The following is a 10,580-nucleotide window of genomic DNA, read 5'->3' as shown; positions in this document are numbered from 1 at the left end:
GCAAACTGCAGTTATCTTACAGACAGGCAGCAAACTGCTGCATCTTACAGACAGGTAGAAAACTGCTGGCATCTTACAGACAGGCAGCAAACTGCTGTTATCTTACAGACAGGCAGCAAACTGCTGGCATCTTACAGACAGGCAGCAAACTGCTGGCATCTTACAGACAGGCAGCAAACTGCTATTATCTTACAGACAGGCAGCAAACTGCTGGCATCTTACAGACAGGCAGCAAACTGCTGGCATCTTACAGACAGGCAGCAAACTGCTGGCATCTTACAGACAGGCAGCAAACTGCTGCATCTTACAGACAGGCAGCAAACTGCTGGCATCTTACAGACAGGCAGCAAACTGCTGGCATCTTACAGACAGGCAGCAAACTGCTGGAATCTTACAGACAGGCAGCAAACTGCTGCATCTTACAGACAGGCAGCAAACTGCTGGCATCTTACAGACAGGCAGCAAACTGCTGACATCTTACAGACAGGCAGCAAACTGCTGTTATCTTACAGACAGGCAGCAAACTGCTGGCATCTTACAGACAGGCAGCAAACTGCTGGCATCTTACAGACAGGCAGCAAACTGCTGGCATCTTACAGACAGGCAGCAAACTGCTGGCATCTTACAGACAGGCAGCAAACTGCTGCATCTTACAGACAGGTAGCAAACTGCTGCATCTTACAGACAGGTAGCAAACTGCTGGCATCTTACAGACAGGCAGCAAACTGCTGTTATCTTACAGACAGGCAGCAAACTGCTGGCATCTTACAGACAGGCAGCAAACTGCTGGCATCTTACAGACAGGCAGCAAACTGCTGTTATCTTACAGACAGGCAGCAGACTGCTGGCATCTTACAGACAGGCAGCAAACTGCTGGCATCTTACAGACAGGCAGCAAACTGCTGGCATCTTACAGACAGGCAGCAAACTGCTGTTATCTTACAGACAGGCAGCAAACTGCTGGCATCTTACAGACAGGCAGCAAACTGCTGTTATCTTACAGACAGGCAGCAAACTGCTGGCATCTTACAGACAGGCAGCAAACTGCTGGCATCTTACAGACAGGCAGCAAACTGCTGCATCTTACAGACAGGCAGCAAACTGCTGGCATCTTACAGACAGGCAGCAAACTGCTGGCATCTTACAGACAGGCAGCAAACTGCTGGATCTTACAGACAGGCAGCAAACTGCTGCATCTTACAGACAGGCAGCAAACTGCTGGCATCTTACAGACAGGCAGCAAACTGCTGGCATCTTACAGACAGGCAGCAAACTGCTGTTATCTTACAGACAGGCAGCAAACTGCTGTTATCTTACAGACAGGCAGCAAACTGCTGGCATCTTACAGACAGGCAGCAAACTGCTGGCATCTTACAGACAGGCAGCAAACTGCTGGCATCTTACAGACAGGCAGCAAACTGCTGTTATCTTACAGACAGGCAGCAAACTGCTGGCATCTTACAGACAGGCAGCAAACTGCTGCATCTTACAGACAGGTAGCAAACTGCTGGCATCTTACAGACAGGCAGCAAACTGCTGTTATCTTACAGACAGGCAGCAAACTGCTGGCATCTTACAGACAGGCAGCAAACTGCTGGCATCTTACAGACAGGCAGCAAACTGCTGTTATCTTACAGACAGGCAGCAAACTGCTGGCATCTTACAGACAGGCAGCAAACTGCTGGCATCTTACAGACAGGCAGCAAACTGCTGGCATCTTACAGACAGGCAGCAAACTGCTGTTATCTTACAGACAGGCAGCAAACTGCTGGCATCTTACAGACAGGCAGCAAACTGCTGTTATCTTACAGACAGGCAGCAAACTGCTGGCATCTTACAGACAGGTCAGCAAACTGCTGGCATCTTACAGACAGGCAGCAAACTGCTGGTCATCTTACAGACAGGCAGCAAACTGCTGGCATCTTACAGACAGGCAGCAAACTGCTGCATCTTACAGACAGGCAGCAAACTGCTGGCATCTTACAGACAGGCAGCAAACTGCTGTTATCTTACAGACAGGCAGCAAACTGCTGTTATCTTACAGACAGGCAGCAAACTGCTGGCATCTTACAGACAGGCAGCAAACTGCTGGCATCTTACAGACAGGCAGCAAACTGCTGGCATCTTACAGACAGGCAGCAAACTGCTGGCATCTTACAGACAGGCAGCAAACTGCTGGCATCTTACAGACAGGCAGCAAACTGCTGCATCTTACAGACAGGCAGCAAACTGCTGGCATCTTACAGACAGGCAGCAAACTGCTGGCATCTTACAGACAGGCAGCAAACTGCTGGCATCTTACAGACAGGCATGCAAACTGCTGGCATCTTACAGACAGGCAGCAAACTGCTGGCATCTTACAGACAGGCAGCAAACTGCTGTTATCTTACAGACAGGCAGCAAACTGCTGGCATCTTACAGACAGGCAGCAAACTGCTGGCATCTTACAGACAGGCAGCAAACTGCTGTTATCTTACAGACAGGCAGCAAACTGCTGGCATCTTACAGACAGGCAGCAAACTGCTGGCATCTTACAGACAGGCAGCAAACTGCTGGCATCTTACAGACAGGCAGCAAACTGCTGTTATCTTACAGACAGGCAGCAAACTGCTGGCATCTTACAGACAGGCAGCAAACTGCTGTTATCTTACAGACAGGCAGCAAACTGCTGGCATCTTACAGACAGGCAGCAAACTGCTGGCATCTTACAGACAGGCAGCAAACTGCTGGCATCTTACAGACAGGCAGCAAACTGCTGGCATCTTACAGACAGGCAGCAAACTGCTGTTATCTTACAGACAGGTAGCAAACTGCTGTTATCTTACAGAAAGCAGCAAACTGCTGGCATCTTACAGACAGGCAGCAAACTGCTGGCATCTTACAGACAGGCAGCAAACTGCTGTTATCTTACAGACAGGCAGCAAACTGCTGGCATCTAACAGACAGGTAGCAAACTGCTGGCATCTTACAGACAGGCAGCAAACTGCTGTTATCTTACAGACAGGCAGCAAACTGCTGTTATCTTACAGACAGGCAGCAAACTGCTGCATCTTACAGACAGGCAGCAAACTGCTGTTATCTTACAGACAGGCAGCAAAACTGCTGTTATCTTACAGACAGGCAGCAAACTGCTGTTATCTTACAAACAGGCAGCAAACTGCTGTTATCTTACAGACAGGCAGCAAACTGCTGTTATCTTACAGACAGTTATCTTACAGACAGGCAGCAAACTGCTGTTGTCTTACAGACAGGCAGCAAACTGCTGTTGTCTTACAGACAGGCAGCAAACTGCTGTTGTCTTACAGACAGGCAGCAAACTGCTGTTATCTTACAGACAGGCAGCAAACTACTGTTATCTTACAGACAGGCAGCAAACTGCTGTTATCTTACAGACAGGCAGCAAACTGCTGTTATCTTACAGACAGGCAGCAAACTGCTGTTATCTTACAGACAGGCAGCAAACTGCTGTTATCTTACAGACAGGCAGCAAACTGCTGTTATCTTACAGACAGGCAGCAATCTGCTGTTATCTTACAGACAGGCAGCAAACTGCTGTTATCTTACAGACAGGCAGCAAACTGCTGTTATCTTACAGACAGGCAGCAAACTGCTGCATCTTACAGACAGGCAGCAAACTGCTGTTATCTTACAGACAGTTATCTTACAGACAGGCAGCAAACTGCTGTTGTCTTACAGACAGGCAGCAAACTGCTGTTATCTTACAGACAGGCAGCAAACTACTGTTATCTTACAGACAGGCAGCAAACTGCTGTTATCTTACAGACAGGCAGCAAACTGCTGTTATCTTACAGACAGGCAGCAATCTGCTGTTATCTTACAGACAGGCAGCAAACTGCTGTTATCTTACAGACAGGCAGCAAACTGCTGTTATCTTACAGACAGGCAGCAAACCAACGAACTGCTGAAAGTTTAGACACAGATTTGATCATATACATCAAATAAACTGTTTCAAAATATATGAATGTATAGGAGTTAGTTCTCCAGTCCTGCTCCTCTCTGTGACACAGCCAGACCATAATATGAGGCTTGGGGAGCCAATGTGGCCGTCTTGGGTTGGGTTAGTGACCGCGGACAAGCAGAGCCCTGGTTCATGGTGATTAGAACAAGCCACAGCTCGTAGATGACTTTCCTTTCATCACCCATGGTTACGGACAGGCCACTGAGCCGCTACCTTACACATGTTTTTCTTCCCCTCTTCACTACACAGCTGATTCACATAATCAAAGATTGATGATGAGTTAGATATTTAAATCAGCTGTGTAGTGCTAGGGCCCAGGACCGAGTTTGGGAAATTCACACACACACACACACACACACACACACACACACACACCACACACACACACACACACACACACACACACACACACACACACACACACACACACACACACACACACACACACACACACACACACACACTCTCCTTCACTAGTCGTGCACACGTCTCACTGCCCCTCTGTTAAACCCCAACTGACAGCGTTGTTCCAACATTTCCACAACCCAGAGCTGGTCTGCTGTTAGTACTGCCCCCATTTATCTCAGCTCTGTGAGTAGCCGTGCACGTTTCTCACTGCGCTTCTCATCAAATACTAAGTGACAACATTGTTCCAAAAACTCCACAACCCAGAGCTGGTCTGCCTGCCCCCATCCATTCCATGTTTTACCCAGCCTCAGCCTGAGAACACAACTTGAGGGAATAGAAACTTGCCAGGTGTGTTTTGAGGTTAGCAGTGATTTACATGGCCCTGCGTACAGATTCATTCCTCCAGGAACAAACATGGCTCTGTGTACCTTACCTGGTCTGAGATATTAGTGCAAACCAGCTGAGGTGACCAACACACAACACACACACACAGCCCATGGAGATATACAGCACAACTCCCCACAACAGAAAGTCTTATTAGAAGACCAAAGGAATACCTAGGGCTATATATTTTACAAAGGAATATCTAGGCCTATATATTTATAAAGGAATACCTAGGCCTATATGTTTATAAAGGAATATCTAGGCCTATATATTTTATAAAGGAATATCTAGGCCTATATGTTTATAAAGGAATATCTAGGCCTATATATTTTATAAAGGAATACCTAGGCCTATATATTTATAAAGGAATACCTAGGCCTATATGTTTATAAAGGAATATCTAGGCCTATATATTTTATAAAGGAATACCTAGGCCTATATATTTTATAAAGGAATACCTAGGCCTATATATTTATAAAGGAATACCTAGGCCTATATGTTTATAAAGGAATATCTAGGCCTATATATTTTATAAAGGAATACCTAGGGCTATATATTTTATAAAGGAATATCTAGGCCTATATATTTTATAAAGGAATACCTAGGGCTATATATTTTATAAAGGAATACCTAGGCCTATATGTTTATAAAGGAATACCTAGGGCTATATATTTTATAAAGGAATACCTAGGCCTATATATTTTATAAAGGAATACCTAGGCCTATATGTTTATAAAGGAATACCTAGGCCTATATATTTTATAAAGGAATACCTAGGCCTATATATTTTATAAAGGAATATCTAGGCCTATATATTTTATAAAGGAATACCTAGGCCTATATATTTATAAAGGAATACCTAGGCCTATATATTTTATAAAGGAATATCTAGGCCTATATATTTTATAAAGGAATACCTAGGCCTATATATTTTATAAAGGAATACCTAGGCCTATATATTTTATAAAGGAATACCTAGGCCTATATATTTATAAAGGAATACCTAGGCCTATATATTTTATAAAGGAATATCTAGGCCTATATATTTTATAAAGGAATACCTAGGCCTATATATTTTATAAAGGAATACCTAGGCCTATATATTTTATAAAGGAATATCTAGGCCTATATATTTTATAAAGGAATACCTAGGCCTATATATTTTATAAAGGAATACCTAGGCCTATATATTTTATAAAGGAATACCTAGGCCTATATGTTTATAAAGGAATACCTAGGCCTATATATTTTATAAAGGAATACCTAGGGCTATATATTTTATAAAGGAATACCTAGGCCTATATGTTTATAAAGGAATACCTAGGCCTATATGTTTATAAAGGAATATCTAGGCCTATATATTTTATAAAGGAATACCTAGGCCTATATATTTATAAAGGAATACCTAGGCCTATATATTTTATAAAGGAATACCTAGGCCTATATGTTTATAAAGGAATACCTAGGCCTATATGTTTATAAAGGAATATCTAGGCCTATATATTTTATAAAGGAATACCTAGGCCTATATGTTTATAAAGGAATACCTAGGCCTATATATGTTTATAAAGGAATACCTAGGCCTATATATTTTATAAAGGAATACCTAGGCCTATATATTTATAAAGGAATACCTAGGCCTATATATTTATAAAGGAATACCTAGGCCTATATATTTATAAAGGAATACCTAGGGCTATATATTTATAAAGGAATACCTAGGCCTATATATTTATAAAGGAATACCTAGGGCTATATATTTATAAAGGAATACCTAGGCCTATATGTTTATAAAGGAATACCTAGGCCTATATATTTATAAAGGAATACCTAGGCCTATATGTTTTATAAAGGAATACCTAGGCCTATATGTTTATAAAGGAATACCTAGGCCTATATATTTTATAAAGGAATACCTAGGCCTATATGTTTATAAAGGAATACCTAGGCCTATATATTTATAAAGGAATACCTAGGGCTATATATTTATAAAGGAATATCTAGGCCTATATATTTTATAAAGGAATACCTAGGCCTATATATTTTATAAAGGAATACCTAGGCCTATATGTTTATAAAGGAATACCTAGGCCTATATATTTATAAAGGAATACCTAGGGCTATATATTTAAGTGAGATATACCACAGATATTGTAACAGTTAACAAAGGGCTCTGAAAGTAATACTGTACCACTGCCAAGACCTCACAGAGTTGTAACTGTAAAAGCAGCAGTTTTAACAGGGGACCCAAGCAGAGTTCTGGTTCTATCTGCAGAGCATGGCTCAGGACCAGAGCAGTCCAGACCAGGGAGTCACTGAGTAAAAGGTTTTCCAGGAGTAAGGCCAAGAGCATCAAAACAAACTCCAGGTTGGATTTCCTCTCTTGGGTTCGTTCAGCAGCACATTGTGAAGGTTAAATACATAGACATTTTAGTACATTGAATTGAAGCCTTGTAGGCTTTAATCTCACAACACAATCTAAACATTACATCAGACTGGTGTTGCTTCATAAGGCGCTGACACACAAAACATGTTTCCAGGAAGATGTTGGACTTCTCAGAGCAGACTGTTTGTGACAACTCATAACTCAATGAAGGGGCAGTATAGAAATCCTGTTTGAATTACACTTACTAACAAAATGCCAGTTCAGCTAAATGTGCATGTGAGATGGTCATTCCATCATATTTACACAATGTACTAAACGGGAACGGTGCTACTCTGACACAGTGATAAATAATGTTTAGTTGACAAGAGCACAAGTATTGCTTATGCTCATCGTCGTTGCCAGAGAGAAAGAACGGGTGCAAGAGAGAGCGACAGCGCTCCACACATGCATGTAGTCTAGCTGGAACATTCCAATCACCTGAGCTACACTAGAACCTTCCATGTGGTCTTAATGGCTGATGTATTACCAGAGGAAGACAGAGAGGCTTGGCATCACACTCAGGTCCATAGCTACCCCCTCAGCCCCACTGCTCCTTCAGCCCCTGCCTGCGTCCCAAATGGCACCATGTTATCTATATAGCGCACCAGAACCCTGTTCAAAAGAAGTGCACTCACTGTATAAGGAATAGGATGCCACTTGGGACGCAGACCCTCCTCTCTGGTTGGCTTGCTGCCATGTGGCTCCATGATGAAGACACTCCGCTGGTCACATGATACCCCCTGGGTCTGCTTTACCAGTTTGTTATTCACAACCCTCCAGGAGAGGAGAGGTGAGGGGCTGAGAGGAGAGGGGCTGAGAGGAGAGGGGCTGAGAGGAGAGGGGCTGAGAGGAGAGGGGAGGGGCTGAGAGGAGAGGGGCTGAGAGGAGAGGGGCTGAGAGGAGAGGGGCTGAGAGGAGAGGGGAGGGGCTGAGAGGAGAGGGGCTGAGAGGGGAGGGGCTGAGAGGAGAGGGGAGGGGCTGAGAGGAGAGGGGAGGGACTGAGAGGAGAGGGGCTGAGAGGGGAGGAGAGGGGCTGAGAGGAGAGGGGATGGGCTGAGAGGAGAGGGGATGGGCTGAGAGGAGAGGGGAGGGGCTGAGAGGAGAGGGGCTGAGAGGAGAGGGGCTGAGAGGAGAGGGGAGGGGCTGAGAGGAGAGGGGCTGAGAGGTGAGGGGAGGGGCTGAGAGGAGAGGGGCTGAGAGGAGAGAGGGGAGGGGCTGAGAGGAGAGGGGAGGGGCTGAGAGGTGAGGGGAGGGGCTGAGCTGTATACCTGGGACCCAGTTTGACATAGGCCTTCAGCTGAAATGTTGTTACACTTCATACGATTTTTTTATTTAAGCTTTATTTAACTAGGCAAGTCAGTTAAGAATTCTTATTTACAATGACGGCCTACTTGTAAAGCCCCCCTGGCCAAACCCTCCCCTAACCCGGATGACGCTCGGCCAATTGTGCGCCGCCCTATGGGACTCCCAATCACAGCCAGTTGTGATACAGCCCGGGATCAAACCTGGGTCTGTAGTGAAGCCTCAAGCACTGCGATGCAGAGACTTAGACTGCTGCGCCACTCGGGAGGCCAAATGTGTGGAACTATTATGAGGGGAGAACAACTCATCTAAAAGTGTTATCTGGGAAAATATGATGAATGTATAAAAGTGAGAGATGAAAATGTTGTAGCGCCTTACAATATACATCTGAATTGCATGCAACGTTATTTTACTGTAGTACACCACAGCTCGATGCTCTTATAGGAACATGTCCATAACATATCTAAACTGCCACTAGGGGACCCCACTACCTTCATTACAGTAGCTACACATGGTCCTCCACTCTACTGCTCTAGGTGAAACATCACTTCAGTTTTCTATTGGTTCCTAAACTATTTAGTCTGTCAGTCAGTTGAAGCATTTGGTGTAAAGATGAAACCCTCCACAGGACAAGTGCCAGGTGGGAAGTGTCAGTCAAGCGACACTGTCTTATACACCCCTTCTCTGTTTTGATAGATCCTCTCTGGTCTGGACCACGTTGGTCCGTGTGAGGAAATGGTAAAAAACTGCTATTGGAAGGAGGTGAAGTGTATTGTGAGAGGTTTCGCTGAGAGATTTATTGCGAAAAGTCAAGATGGTTAACAGCAGGACGGCTTCACGCGCCAAATAGCATGATATTATTCGTTATGTTCGCTAAAGCCACCGCGTGTAAGGAGAGAGAGCTGGAGAGAGAGAGATGGTGTCGTCACCTGAGTGACAAGCAACAGCTGAATCCACACATCTGGAACCTCAGGAGTCGCGCGGCACACCAAATGACACCCACAATGGGGTGCGTCTTTACGCGCACGTTTTAACGAGCTAATGTCTCTTTTCTGGCTTAAAGTTTCACAGTTTAAGTTTCTGTAATGTTTTACTTACTAGGAATAAGCAATATGTAGTAGTTTACATCAACAACTTGTAGAGATTGTCAGAACACATTCATAGACTGTCATCCATTCATAGAAAAGAAGCACGAGTGACAGAAACACCATTTTCACGTCAGGGGGGAATTACATGTGGGCCAGATCTGACTTCCACATTTCTATACTAAACAGGTCGGGAAGACAGCTGTATATTCAAACACATATTTCATGAAATGTGAAGGTAAAATAACATTAATCAGTAAAAGTATACTGGCTCGTGGGCTAGACTAGATTCTCAACTCATAATTATAACACTTACATATTGGCACAGTTTCAAACATGTTGCAACGTATACCTGGAGTTGAAATTGCAATTTCATGCAGTAGCAGCACAATTTCCAAGTATTGCAAAGTATGGTAAAGATTTAAATGGCAAGCTATTCCACTCACCGACAGACAGACAGGTCCGAAAGTGATAGCTACTCACCAGAAAGACTGATTGCGCGGAGTTATGGGAAGGGGAAAGGATATTCCGTTAACTGAGTAGAACAATATTCACGATTGTTGTCATCGGCGCCACTTTAAATAGCAGTGCTGCACATACAGTATTATGTTCTTCCGTCTCACCGTGAACTATTCGAAGTTCGAATGAATAGAATGCAAAGCCTTTTCAGAGCATCATATAGAGGGAAACGCCGTTAGAGTTTCACCACACAGACCAGCAGCGGCGTTGACTCAACAGCTCAGCTCGCGTTCTGGTGTTGGTACAGCACCACAAGTTAAAGCGCAGAGAGACTCACGGGCAGCGAGATGACATTAACGCTGTACTCTCTGCCTATTGGCTTAAACAAGCAGCCCCACCAATCCCTCTAAAGGCTGACATTCTTGGCAGTCTGGAAAACACGGCTGGTTTCTCCCTCTCACTTTACAGAAAGACCCAGTACATTGCACACACACAAGCACGTTGAATACCTTTATATGCGTAAATAGCATTTGGGCGT

The 10,580-nt window shown here is 44.3% G+C and overlaps 1 protein-coding gene across 1 annotated transcript in view; it reads right to left on the bottom strand.

Annotated features, from left to right (window-relative positions):
- LOC106576510 (prickle-like protein 1) overlaps window positions 1-10,377 on the bottom strand; it is a 71,414-nt gene extending 61,037 nt beyond the window's left edge. Inside the window, exon 1 of the mRNA XM_082964113.1 lies at window positions 10,067-10,377. The gene's annotated coding sequence lies outside the window, so the exon portion shown is untranslated. The remainder of the gene's footprint in view (window positions 1-10,066) is intronic.
- Window positions 10,378-10,580: the final 203 nt, after the last annotated feature.

Source organism: Salmo salar, chromosome 17, assembly GCF_965601325.2.
Source record: "Salmo salar chromosome 17, fSalSal1, whole genome shotgun sequence".
Taxonomy (NCBI): Eukaryota; Metazoa; Chordata; class Actinopteri; order Salmoniformes; family Salmonidae; genus Salmo; species Salmo salar.
Note: the sequence above shows the minus strand (reverse complement) of the source record. Positions and strands in the feature narration are given on the sequence as shown.